This window comes from Pinus tabuliformis, chromosome 7, assembly GCF_031772625.1.
Source record: "Pinus tabuliformis cultivar Carrire ecotype Pingquan chromosome 7, CPIR1, whole genome shotgun sequence".
In the NCBI taxonomy this organism is placed as follows: domain Eukaryota; kingdom Viridiplantae; phylum Streptophyta; class Pinopsida; order Pinales; family Pinaceae; genus Pinus; species Pinus tabuliformis.
The window spans coordinates 984,626,161-984,641,085 of NC_142293.1; positions in this window are offsets into that span (position 1 = coordinate 984,626,161).

The following is a 14,925-nucleotide window of genomic DNA, read 5'->3' on the forward strand; positions in this document are numbered from 1 at the left end:
ACAACAGTATCATAGCCTTGTTTAAAATCAAAAGACTCACTAGATTTAGTTTGAAATAGATTAAAGTCATGGTCATCTTCGTCTTGTTGAGTTAGGAAAATTTGTTGCTCAGCCTTCAAATCCACCAAATTCATGTGAGTGTCTTCCGTCTATTCATTAGATGTAGATGCTTCAGCATAATTTTCATGAAAAGGAGGCCTTACATCATGGTCTGGGCTAGACCTACCATCATTTGTATTCTGAGTTTTCCAGAAATTTGGGTTCCTTATGGTATTAAGTTGTTGTCCTTCCCATGATGATTTCCTCTCAACACTCTCTACTCTGTCTCCTAGCCTGTGCATGCCACTGATAATAGCATCCAACTTTTGATCTAAGGCTGAGGGTTCCTCTTTAAAGGTGGTTCTTCTCTCAGTTCTAGCTCTGTTTCTTTTGGCAATTAGATTTTCCTCTACGCTAACAGCAACATTTTGCATGTCTGCAAGGGTTTGAGGGGATCTTTCCCTTAACTGATAAGCCATGTCAGTGTCAAAACCATAAGGGAATTTATACAAAGCAAGATCAGGTGGAGGTCCTAAGTTCTGTGGTATTGCATTATAAACATTATTAAATCTTGCACAATAGTCCAAGACAGATTCTTGAGGGCCTCTTTTGATGGTATCATATTCAGATAATATGTGCAAGGGGTCTTTCTTTTTCTCCCATCTGTTGATAAATGACTAGTATAAGGCTTCTGGGTCTGCTATGGAATTGGATGTGAGTGCTCTAAACCAAGTTCTAACATCACCTGTCAAACTTTGGACGAAAATCTTCATTCTCACGCTATCGTCATCTATCTCGTAGTTCTCAAAATAGTCTTGCATCTTCTTTGTATGCCGAAGGGTTGTGCAAGAACCAGTTCCATCAAAATATGTGATTTTAGTTTGATAATCCTGAGGCATAGCCCCTGGATTAGCAGGTAATTGCAGGGGTGCATATCTATTAGCCATGTTTACGGGAATAAGTGGAACAACAAGAACAACTGGAACAACAGCGGTGATGGGAGTATGTGCAGTAAATGGAGGTGTGGAAGGAGAGCTTTGAGAGGTGGATGATGAACAAGGGGAAGTGGGGGTTGAACGAAATAAAACCTTGACAGGGGTTGGAACACAGCTTGGCTGAACTGTTTCAGGGCTAATGTCAACAAAATCTTCTCTTTTCTCTAGCTTCCTGAGGTTCCTTGGGATTAAATTGGGATTTTCAGAAATAGCTGGGGGGTTTAGATCTGGATTTGACCTTGTATACTATGAATTCCTTTTGGGAGCCAAATTCTGAACTTGTTTTGATATTTTGTGTGAATGCTTTTTAGAATTAGCAAGGGACTGATCAAATTTTGAAATAGCTATATATAACTTAAAACTATCATGAGGATTGACTGAAGCAACATTTGTTTACTCCTGTAAATGCAAAGCAAGAACAGTTTCAAAGGCTTCCTGGCTGACATTCAGGCTTCATTTGTAGTTTTAAGGAATATGCAGCAATTGGAAAATTCATTGTTTTCCCCAATGGAGCTTTCCAACTTGATTTGTGAGATTTAACTGAGGATGTCCCCCAGCGGAGTCGCCATTATGTTATCGCTCAAGTTGTCCTTCAAGCTCCTTAAAGGATACGGCCGAGGTAACCACAAACCAATCTTTGGACTGCAGGTCCTAGCCTACCAGCAGTCAAAGAGGGCTCTCTCTTTAGGATTTAGCTTTGTTGATGATAATTTTACTCTAGTTATTGAGTACAAGGGGTTTTGTTTGAGTTTTGGTGGGAAGGATGATGCTTTCAAGTAAAGAGGCAGGGATAGCATGAAAGTTTTAGAACCATTGGGCGTGGAGTCAAGGAGTAGGACTGCTGGTGCGTTTTCTTGGTCACAAGAGGGAATATGGAGCAAGCTAGTTGCACATGAAACAATGATTCAAGCTAAAAGGATGGAATGAAGGCTAGGAATGAGAGGCAGTTAAGAATCTCTCGTTCAGCTTAGCAGAGGGAATGAGAATGAGCTCTATCTAGGAGCAGTGAAGAATCCCTAGATAACTGTCAAACAGGGGTGAATTAGGGTAAATATGAGCCGCAGGGAATTCATATTCATTACTAATCCTGATGAAAACATAAAGAAACAGCAGAAATTGAGCATAGAGGGCAATAAACCAAGTCTAAACTATTCATTCTTTCTACTATTTTAGATGGTACATCAATGGAAAACAAAGGTAAGAAACACTTATTGAGTCATGTTGCAGCACAAGAATTCCACATTCAATTCTTCAAAACATTAATACACAGCACACAGTCATTCCTCCAAGCTTTTCAGCAGCCTTTGATTAAGTAAAACATCAGGTATACAGAGCGAGTCTCTCTTGGAGCTATACAACAAACCAACCCTTTCAACAGTGAATTAGGGTGGTTTTATAGATAAAATATCTACAAAATTAGATCCTAGTCAGATCTGCTGTAATAAGTGTCTTTAACCTAACACATGTCTGAAATAAATGCGGGAAAATATCCTCGAGCTGCGCTGGGTGCAGCTGTATCAAAAAAGAATTTAATGTGTTGTCTTTATGGCTCTGTGCTGACCACTTAGCCATAATTGTGCTTTGGGTTTTGATCCATGCTCCTGAGTGGTTCTGAGGTGCATTAACTATGATGGGAGAGCCTTGATTAAAGCTCCACCATTTTCTTTGACTTTGTTGGAGGTCATTCAATGTTCACCTGCATTGGGAATAAAAGTTTTTTCAATAAAAACATTCGACTGATACTCTTTGTTGCTTCATTGATATGCTTTGGCACTGAATGTGCGCCTTTCTCACTTCTGATACTCTTTAAACTGTTGCATCGACCTTTCATGGTTGTTGTTCGGCCCTCTGCTACTTTACAAACTGTCTTTGCCCCTTTCTGAATGTTGCGCGAAGAAATTCTTGTCATTTTGCGACTTTCGGGCCTGCTGGAGGCCGAGCCATGAAAGGGCTTTCCATTTTGGCCTATTTCCCTTAGCAATGCGCGATTAGTGCTAGGCGCTAATTGCGCATCAAAAATTGCCTCATATTTTCATTCCAGGCTCTCTAGGCTGCGATTTGCGCCCTTCGTGCTTTTTGACGATGACGTTAGCATGACGTCAGCGGTGGGTCCCCGTATGGCAGTGATGTGGCAGGGTGACGTCAACAGTATGGTTGGGTGACATGGCGATACGATGGAAGAGATGATGTGGTAGTATGGTGGCAGCTACGTGGCAAGAAGACAGTGGCAGGAGGCCGATGTAGGATGATGATGTTAGCATGATGTATTGCTGATGCAGGAGGGGGGAAGGCAGTTTCAGGCGCCCCGCTTTTGTGCGCAGGCGGTTTCGGAGGAGGGGGCTCCGCCACAGCCGAGAGGGTGACGCGTGGCGGGAGTACGACAAGAAAACCGCCTATCTCCCAGGCGTTAACCCTCGGCATGTCGGGGCACGAAAAGGCCCACCCACCATAGATCTCGGGCACGCCAGATCTGACGGTCGGCGGCACTGATAACGTAGCGGATGGTTAGATATGGGGCTCACAGCGTTTTTTATTTAATTGTTTTAATCCGGCGGGGGGGGAAACTTTAGGAAAGTGGGTTTTTTGGGTTGCATAAAAGCGGGGTTAAATATTTACAAGCATGACCTTAGGATAAGGGCGGGAAATGAGCGTTGTAGGGTTAGGACTTAGGGGAAATGGTTGTTAGGGTGACCAGATGTCAGACTAACTCCAGGTTAGGACACGAAAGGGTTAGTAGTAGCCCCAGATGGACTACTATTTCCCAGACTTAGAAAATATGGCTATAGTGCAAAAGGGATGGGTTATTTAATATTTTTGAGGAGTTTTATAGCTTTTTTGTATAATAGGGGATAAGGAAATGATACAGAGAGCTAGATAATAGAGTTAGGAGTTAATATGAAACTGCAGTGAAGTGTAGGCGGGAGGCTAAGTTTTTGAACTAAAACTTAGACATAGGAAGTGAATGGACTGTGGAGACATGATTTTACACAAGAAATGTGGCTTCTTTTCACAGAAGAAAGTCAAAGCTTGACTTGTTGTTGTTACAAAAATAAAGTGATAGCAGGACTGGTTGGGCAGATCCCAAGGTCCTCAAGGGGATGTTATTGTGTGATTTGGGGAATGAGAAGAAGGGGGAGTTAGACATGCCTCACTTGAGCTCCTACAAAGGGGAATTGCCTTACCTTGTGATCTGAATAGATATAACACTTTGAAAAGATGAAATGGATCACACAGCATGATTCTGCAACCACAAAACTACTTACCCAGCCTACTTACCTAACATTTTTTCTTCTTTTTTGCATGGGTGCACTTGGACTTGCAGACCCTGATTATCCTTTTTCTTTTTTCTGTCCTCATATCTAAGTCTACACTTATTTCTTCCAAGGGCCCAGATTAAGCAGTTGGGCTCCTTTGTTTCTCTACCTATCTACAAATCTGCCAAGATTAAACTGTTTGGACAGATAATGATTCTCTATATTCTAAAACAAGAAATTGAAACCCAGGGAAGCCAAGATTAGGCTGTTTGGACTTCCCTTAACAAAAAAAAATTCTTCAAAAATGGTTAATTTATCAAAATTGGAATACAGTAGTGGCATTTAGACTCGCACACTTTCATGACCTCTTCTTTGGCCTCTTTTAGGAAATATGGAGCATTGCAGCATGCAAAGTATGACATATTTGGCATGTAAAAATGTCAATCATGAAAGATGAACACCTATTGCAACAGGAGGCTAACAGAATGGAAGAAGGACGAAGAACTATGGCCACTTACTCAAAAGTTGCAAAAGATCCCAATTCAAACAATATTGCCAGAAATTAAAGAGGAAGGAAAAATCATATTGGAACCTGGAGCAGTCACAGAAACAAGAACCTGACAGCTATGAAATCGATCAATTTCAAAGTATCTCATCAAGTGGAAGAACTTACTCGCTGAAGATTCCACATGGGAGGACAAGAATTTTATACAGAAGCATCAAGAATTACTCAAGCATTGAGGACAACACTTTTTGAAGGAGAGGGACATGTTAGGCCCCTATACTACTAGGTTAACCCCTTATTGTTATTAGTACAACCCCCTTATTATATTGATGTACCCATGTAGTGCCCCTATTGTTACTATTGTGCCCCATAGAAGCCCATTATTGTTATTATTGTGCCCTTACATTATTATTGTTATGTCGGCTCTGATTATATTATGACCCCTTAGTCTCCTATATATAGAAAGGAGGTCTTTTCATTTGTAACATCCAAGAATTATTCATTTGTGTAATGTAAAGGAGGTTGCCCCCTCGAAGAGGCTGGATTCTAAGGCGTTCAACTATCTTTTCTATCTTTTTGTGAGCTAGTTTCATAACACTACGACTCGTGGAAAAATAACTATTTATATTTAGTTGAAACTGTATAACCTACCACTTATTCTTTGATGTCAGTGTATATATAACTATAAACAAACTTATTAGTAGTTACAAACCATACAAAAACCCTAACGACTTCTTTATTTGTTAAATATGGTAAATAATGATATAATAATAAATTCCAATGCATTAGTTATCATAATATTTAACCTTATTAAATTATAAATGTGAAACGTAAGTTCCTAAGATAGGGATATTACATACTCCCCCATTTAAAGTAAACATTGTCCTTAGTGTTTATCATTAACTTTTATTCATAATATCAAGTCCAAACAACCAAAAGGGAATGTTTCCCCTTCAAAAGGAAGGATTTTCTTTCTAGAAAATACAGTTAAACAAAACATTAATGTTTATCATCATAAGAATTTATAGCTACAAAATACACAGTTTCTACTTTCTATCACTTAGCCATTATTAAATTTTTAGAGATAAAACATAATATCTATACAACTTTCCATTACTTACCAATTACTGTTTCAAATCATGGTTGCATTTATGCAAGTTCTCTAAGAATGGTTTCACAACGCATACACACTCTATGGAAAACACCCTATAATATATGACTGATAAATCCAAAATAATCATATTAGTCACAACATTTTCAATCAATTGAAATAACTATAACTATCACTCGTTTATACAATGTCAAGTGATATTTTAACCATAGTACCTCCACAAGTACTCAGAGAGCATCAACCATCTAGTCATCAAAATGATAAATCATTGCACAAAGTGCATATTGTCTTAGTTCTTGCTATAGACATCCACAAAATAATTCTAAAAATACTCAGAGAGCACATATCTCTCCAATAATCAAAATGGTCAATAAGTGCATCAAATGAAAAATATCTTAGTCGTTGCTAGATACATTCATAAGATTGGTAATACAATAAAGAAAATCCATTGTCAATAGTTATTTACTGAGCACTAGGCTCCTTTTTACACAATTATATTTAAAATTCATTTTTAATGGAACACATAATTGATTAGTTAATTTGTCTTGTTATGATAACCACAGTGGCAAAAAAATGATCCTCCCAACCTATGGGAACTAGTTTCCAAACCAAATTGAGTGATTTTCACATCTAGATAGTTCTCTAACAGAGACCATACTAGGTTCGTTCTCTAATTCCACTGGCCAACCAACTCAAGAATTCCAATGACCACAAAGGGTCCAATACATGATTACTCTTGGCAATGTCTTGCCTATTCCTTTGACAGTGTCTCGTCTATGAGGAATTTTTGGCCTCCTCTAAGATGATCCAAATCAAAAGAGTTGCCTCAAGGTTTTTCCCTTGTTCATCATCTTGGTCAAATCTTTTCCCTTATTGAGATCATTTATCTCTAGGGAGAGTAAATTCGAGTAGGCAAGTACCATCAACCCCTTCAAGCAGGCAACCTCCATTAACCCAAGGCCTCCTAGCCTTTCACAACTATCCACAACTGTCTAGAATATAAATTTATCTTTTAGCACTCTTTCCCACAGTGATTTACATAATGAACCATATGCACATTATCATTAATAAAAGAAACATTTATGTACACAATGAATTTATACTTAACCCTCAACATGGGTCCACAATATCTAGATTGACAGGAAACATAATTGGCATACATCTAATATGCATTCTGATTTTCCAAATAACAAAATTGTACATATCATAGCATTATACTTTCTCATTTATGATTGTAATTCACATTTTATTTTTTATTTTCATAGTATTTTGTGTTTCCATTAAGCTACCCTTGTTTAATCCCATCAACAATGTTAGTCATAAATAAGTATTCACTTTAAAAATCATTTTAGTTTCATGCATATGATATTGCCATGCATAAAAGTATATGAAAATATTCATTAATGTGTAAATGGAAATAACAATTAAGGTAACAAGCCAACATTTCCAATTCCCATAGTGCATTGTTACCAACAGACTGATACATGAAGTAACTACCATAATCACTTGTCTACAATTGTCAATAAACTTAAATCAAATCCAATTCATGCATATAATTTTTTAATAGTTAGTCATGAAATGCTAACCAATCACTCCTACCAACCATCTTAATGCAGCCATGACAAGACTTAATCAACAATTAGTTATTACATTCAAGTCTCACTACCTAACTCATTGTTTATTTTCACTATCTAAAGGGTTTCTTCCAATGTCATTTTGGAACACTCTATTGTTGTATTCAAGGAAATTGCCCATATTTTACGTTCATGCATTCACTCATTAGAAGTAGTGCATTGTAACTTCAGTCATGTTCATTAAATGTATCATTAATATTTCCATATTTACAAAAGTTTGTAGTTGATTTTCACTTTCCTTAGTGTGTGTTCAAGATTGTTCATAAGTGTGACAAAGCTTTTATTGTCTTTTATCCTCATCAGGATTCAAACATCAAGAACATAGTTTTTCTACAGACTTTATTACTTACTACTTATTAATGCAGTTATAAAATGAATCACACATATCATGTCAAAAGTAGTCTACTGCATATACCAATATGTAGATTATTAGACTCATACCTGAGTTGATGCCCACTGGTAGAATACCTCGATTTCTTTTCCGCTTAACAATTCCCAAAGGCACCAGTGCTGCAACCTTCAGCTCTGATACCGCTTGTAACATACCCTGGTAACCTCACATGAAAGTGTAGGGAGTTAGTAAATTTTTACACAAATTACTCAGAAGTAATTACCCAAATCACTATTCCACATTCCTCATTAACCATTAGTTATAATTTTCGTTAGTACATAAAGTAACTTTAGTAGAGGAATAATAAATTACATAACATAAAGTGTATGATGTAACCTCGAATCCATTTCATGATTCCTTTACTCACATAAATTTATCACATACTTGACATTATCAACATTACATTATGCAAGGAATCAACATCACCAAACCGAGATAATAAGAAATCACATCATTAAACACTGATATACCCTAGAAACCTCGTAGGGTGAAAACCAAAAAGTGCTTAATTTTATTATTAAACGCTCATGAGGGTGTTCACCCCTCACTCAGTGGCTTATAAGGGAGTTCATCTCTTATCCATTGTTATAAAATATTACAATTAAATATCAGTAAAATACAACATACCTAGTTAAAAGCTATTACAATCATCATGATGCCATTTACCCATAAATCACCACTATTTATATCCTTTTGGCATGATTGTTCCATCATTGGACCATCCTGCAACTCGTACTCATCAGCATGGACCATTAGTTCTTATCTACCACAATGTTAAATACAAATTTGCTTTTGCGCAAATCACCATCCTTTCTTATCATTATTTTCGTCAACAAGCTTTAGTAACATAATTAGATAAAGTATTAATCAATCAATAATCATTCTTTAAAAGCGATCTTTTAACATCTATTCATGTGCATACATGAGATGTAAATATAATATCACAACATGCCTATTTTAACAACATAGTGCATGTATAAACAAATAATTATCAAGCATGTCAAAATAATTGCCACGATACTATGATCATTCTCACACCAGCACACGTGTTGGCATTATGTTACTGGATGGCTATATGTTACAGATGTTGTACTTGATGGCAACTCCCGTGGCAAGGCTCTCAATTTATTGAAAATTAAGAAGTACGCAGGAAATCAGTTCAGAAGGTGCGTACCCGCAGGTACACCATGCAGGGACCGCGTCCAGATACGCTGGCCAGCCGTTCAGGAGGTGTGTCCCCCAGTGCACACATTTCAAGGCAAAGAAATTCACATGTGGGGTTTTCTTATGTGTTACTCTTGGTATTTAGCTGACGGTATTGGGTTACTATGGTGTCGGCTCGTGGTATTGTTCCATGATTTTAGGAGGAGCTTGCCTATATAAAGCAAAGGAGTTCATTTGGCTTGTGCAAGTTTTGGGTTGAATATCTTATGAGGGCTAGATCTGGTCTAGATCTAAATAAGGCGAATCTACTGATGGACCAAGATCTCTTCGGCGCATGTTCAGATCTATAGATCTGACTGTCTGGGTTACTTCTGAAGTCTTGAAATCATCTATGCCCGGGGGTACGCAGTGCAGAAACAGGAAATCTGCGTCGGTACGCAGAGCAGACACAGGAGACCTGCATCGGTACGCAGAGCAGAAGAAGGAGAGCTACGTCTGTACGCAGAGCGACTAAGGTTCAGGTGCGTCCGCATAGTAAAAGTACGCGGCGCGATAGTATTTTTGGGTGCGTCCCTGCAGTAATAGTACGCAGTGCGGTTGAAGGAACAGTGCGTGGGCACGCAGGCCACAGAAGGGAAAACTGCGTCCCTGTCTTAAAATGTTCTGTTGATTGAATTTTTCTGTTGATAAGGTGTTCTGGGTTAGTTCTGTTATTGCTTATCTGATAACTGTAGTAGAATGTAACCTTTATGTACTTGATGATCAATTGATGCTTTATGAAAAGAAGTAGGGGGTTGTAGCTCCCTTCCAGGAGAGACTGGAAAACGAGAGAGAGTTGTAGCTCTCTGCAGGTTGCAGCCTGCGTACTGGTAAAGGACTGCACCAGTACAAAACCATTGTAAAAGGAGTTTCTAATTTGAAAGAAGATAGAGACATATTGCAGCAGGTGGTTTTCACCCACATTGGGTTTCCACCTTACATCTTGTGTTCTTTGGTGTGACTATCTGTTTTCTTTTGTTTATGCTCATTATTTTATGGTACTGACATGCAAAAATAATTCAAAGAACAAACAAAGAAGGTTTATTAAAAGAATTGTATAATACTGATTCACCCCCCCTCTCAGTATTATTTCCAACAATTGGTATCAGAGCAGGTCCTTCAGAGAAGCTTGATTGCTTGAAGGTAGATCGTTCATCATGAGCAACTATGAGAGAGAAGCATCAATCAGGCCACCGGTTTTTGATGGGACAAACTTCAATTATTGGAAGGTAAGAGTTACTGCCTATCTTCAATCTCTTGGTACAGAAGTTTGGGACATCGTAGAGACAGGCTATTCCTTTCCTTCAGCTACTCCTACAGATGCAGCCGAGAAAAAGAAGTATGAAACAAATGCAAAAGCAGTCAGTACTCTATTAGGATGTATATCTCAATCAGAATTCATGAAGGTAATGCACTATAAATCCGCAAAAGAGATATGGGACAAAATTGTCACAAGCTATGAAGGAGACGAACAGGTAAAGCGTGCTAAACTTCAAACTCTCAGAATTCAGTATGAGACTCTCAAAATGTATAATGATGAAAGTGTGGTTAACTATTTTCTTCGGGTAGATGAGGTTGTTAATTGTATGAAGAATTTGGGTGAAGAAATAAAAGAGGCTATTGTGGTTGAAAAGGTCCTAAGATCATTGTCCCCCAAGTTTGAATCTAAAGTATCTGCAATAGAAGAAAAGGAAAATCTTCGAATTCTTACTATGTCTCGGCTACATGGAATTCTAACTGCTTATGAAATGAGAAAGGGAGGTCCATCAGACAGAAGAGAAGCTGCTTTCAAAGCATCAGGCAAAGGAGATTATTATGAAGCAAGCCACGTCCCGGAAGAAGAGGAAAAAGAATCAAATTTTGTCAGAAATCTTTAAAGGGGTTCTGGAAGGTTTAGAGGTAAGTTACCTTTTAAATGCTTTGCTTGTGGAAGAGTAGGTCATTATGCTGCAAAATGTCCTTATAAGGATAAAGGAAAGGAACCTGCTAGATGGAACAAGAAACAGAACGCAAATAAGAAAAGCTACTACACTCATGAAGATAGTGATGGTCTATCAAACAGTGATGAAGATGAACAAGGTAATGAATATAAGTTGTTAATGGCATTTGAAGATGATGATTATATGGATGCTATAGATGTGGATAAACTTTATGATGAAATTACTAGACTCAAGAGATGCATAGAAGAAAAGAACATGATCATTGATACTCTACAATTTCAAATTGATGAAAAGGAAAAACATCTTGAAAAATTAGAAGGTGAAATTGTTGGTCTTAGAAAAGAGATTGAGAAAACAAAAGCTATTAATCTCAAGTTTGCCAAAGGATCTGAAACTTTGGATGAGATTATCAATGTGCAGCGGTCTCCACTAAACAAGATAGGTCTGGGCTATAATGGAGAAACTTCTCAAGCATCCACCTCAAAAAGTTATCTTGATGCATCAAGAAGAAATGAGCAAAAGAACAATGAAGATCATCAGGTAAAGCAGGGACGAATCAAAAACAGAAACTATCAGGGGCAATCCATCTTGAGGATGAACAAAAGCTACAACCAACCACAGGTAAAATCTTCTCAATTTGGTTCAAGAATAGATGAAAATAAAAATTACAATCAGTTGGCTGGTAGATTCAAAAACCGCAGAAGTTTCTTCAATGGACAATGCTTTTCTTGCCATAACTTTGGTCACAAAGCAGCTCAATGTGTTGCATATAAAACGATCATGACTAGGGAAGCTCAAAAACAAAGAAGTATGACGGGGATTACAAAAAGGACCTATAACAACTTTTCGGTTCTTGAAAATGAAGTTGAATGTTCTATTTGCAATAACTTTGGTCATGAAGACTCTGAATGCAGGAGCAGGTTTCAGCAGAAAAAGCAACAAGCCTCAAGCACCAAAACATGGAGAATAAAGGAACCTCAAACAGAAAGATGTGGGATAGCATTTTATACAGAGGGATAGGAAAATCTATGGTACATTGACAGTGGATGTTCGAAGCATATGACAGGTGATAAAGAAAAACTTGATTCTTATTCTACTCTAGAAAAGGGAAAGAAAGTCTCTTTTGGAAATGATACCCCTACAACTATAAAAGGAAAAGGCATTGCTCAGTTAAAAGAAAAGGTCAAGGCTGGAAATGTTTTGTATGTTGATGGATTGAAGCATAATCTTCTAAGTGTCAGCCAGATGTGTGATCAAAGAACCGAGGTTATATTCATATCAAATGGTTGTTTTGTTCGTGATCTTGATACAGGTAAAACAGTGATCAAAGGCAAAAGAACTCCAAATAATCTGTACATATTTGAAGAAGGACAACAACAATGCTATCTGAGCAAGGATGATGAGCACTGGTTATGGCATCGGAGGTTGGGACATCTAAGCTTTTCACAAATAAGGAAAGCATGCAAATATCAGGTAGTTCGTGATCTTCCAGATATCAAAATTCCTGACAACACCATATGCAAATCATGTCAGTTTGGAAAACAAACCAGAACTAACTTTCCAGAGAAAGAAGGATCAGCTAGCATGCCTCTTGAGCTAGTACATACAGATACATGCGGTCCTTTCAGGAAAAGAACACCTCGAGGAGAAGAATACTTGATATTATTCATTGACGATTTCTCCAGGTTTGTCTGGTTAGGACTTATGAAGCACAAAGATGAAGCATTCGAAAAATTCAAAGCCTTGGTTGAAAATCAATCAGGTCACAAAATTAAGTGCCTCAGATCTGATAGAGGTGGGGAATTTACTTCAAATGAATTTTTCGATTTCTATGAAGAACATGGGATAAGAAGAGAATTCTCTACAGCAAGAACTCCTCAGCAAAATGGAGTTGTGGAAAGGATGAACAGAACAATCCAACAAATGGCTCGTGCTATGCTTGATGAGTCAGGAACTCCCGCAACCTTCTGGGGTGAAGCTGCACATGTTGCGGTTGTTATTCTCAATAAAAAAAATGTCCGGGTGAACAACACTCAAACTCCTCATGAGATCTAGAGTGGTAGGACTCCTTCGGTAAAGCACTTCAAAATCTTTGGGAGCAAATGCTATATCAAGAATACGGATGAGAAGCTTGGCAAACTTGAACCTAGAGTATATGAAGGCATTCTTCTTGGTTACTCTCCACATATCAAAGCATACAAATGCTACAATAAAAGACTTGGCAGAATTGTTGACAGCATTGATGTAGTGGTTGATGAAAAGGGATACATTCCTAGGCAAGTACATCATGAAGACATCGAAGAAGATGAAGGCTACCCCCAACGACAGAATGATGAAGAAGAAGAACCTCAAGAAGAAGAACCAGAGGAGCAAACAAGAATAGAAGAAAAGACTTCATCCAGATATGTTTAGAAGAATCATCTAGAATCTCAGATTATGGGGCAGAAAGAAGCAAGTGTACAAACAAGAAGAACAGTTGCAGAAGCTTCAAGCTATTTGGCATTACTCTCCTCTACTGAACCACAAAATGTGAAAGAGGCATGCAAAGATGAATGTTGGGTGAAAGCAATGGATGAATAACTTGAGCAGATCGAAAAGAGCAACACTTGGGAGCTGGTTCCTAGACCAAAAGATAAGAATGTTATCGGGACAAAATGGGTCTTCAAAAACAAATTGAATGAAAATGGAGAAGTAATTAGAAACAAAGCCAGACTTGTGTGTAAAGGGTATGCGCAGCAAGAAGGAATAGACTTTGAAGAAACCTTTGCTCCTGTTGCAAGACTTGAGGCCATCCGAATGTTCCTTGCTCTCTCAAGTTTTCAAAACTTCAAAGTATTTCAAATGGATGTGAAATCAGCCTTTCTAAATGGAGACTTGGAAGAAGAAGTGTACATTGAACAACCAGATGGGTTCATTCTTGGAAATGATCCAAATCTTGTATGCAGATTGAAAAAGGCTCTCTATGGTCTCAAACAAGCTCCAAGGGCTTGGTACTACCGTTTGGACAAATATCTTCATCAACAAGGCTTTTCAAAAGGATCGGCAGATAGCAATCTTTATATAAAAGTTGAAAATGACAAATTGCTAATACTTGTTGTGTATGTAGATGACATTATTTTTGGGAGCAATGAAGAAGCTATGAGTCAAAGCTTTGCCTCGGTCATGCAGAAAGAATTTGAAATGTCCTTGCTAGGAGAACTGACATATTTCCTTGGTTTGAAAATCCAACAAAAAGAAGCAGGAATCTTTTTATCTCAAACCAAGTATCTCAAACAGATTTTGAAGAAATATGGTATGGAAGATGCAAAACCAGTATGTACACCCATGGTCACAGGATGTAGCCTCAGTGCAAATGATGAATCTGCAGCAGTACATCAACCAACGTACAGATCTATGATTGGAAGTTTACTTTATTTGACAGGCCCGACCGGACATCATGCATGCAGTTGGAATAGTTGGAAGATTTCAGGCAAACCCGAAGGAGACTCATCTTCAGGCAGTGAAGAGAATTTTCAAATACCTTCAAGGGACTCAAAATTATGGCTTATGGTATCCCAAAGATACAGATCTCACACTTCATGCTTATACAGATGCAGATTGGGCCGGAAGCGTGGATGATAGGAAGAGCACAAGTGGTGGTGCATTCTTTATGGGTTCCAGACTGGTATCTTGGTTCAGCAAGAAACAGAGTTTGATTGCCTTGTCTACAGTTGAAGCGGAATATGTTGCTGCTGCATCTTGTTGCACCCAACTCCTTTGGATGATGCAAACTTTGCAAGATTTTCAAATCACTTGTACTCCACCAATCCCCATCTTATGTGATAACACAAGTGCAATCAGCATCTCAAAGAAT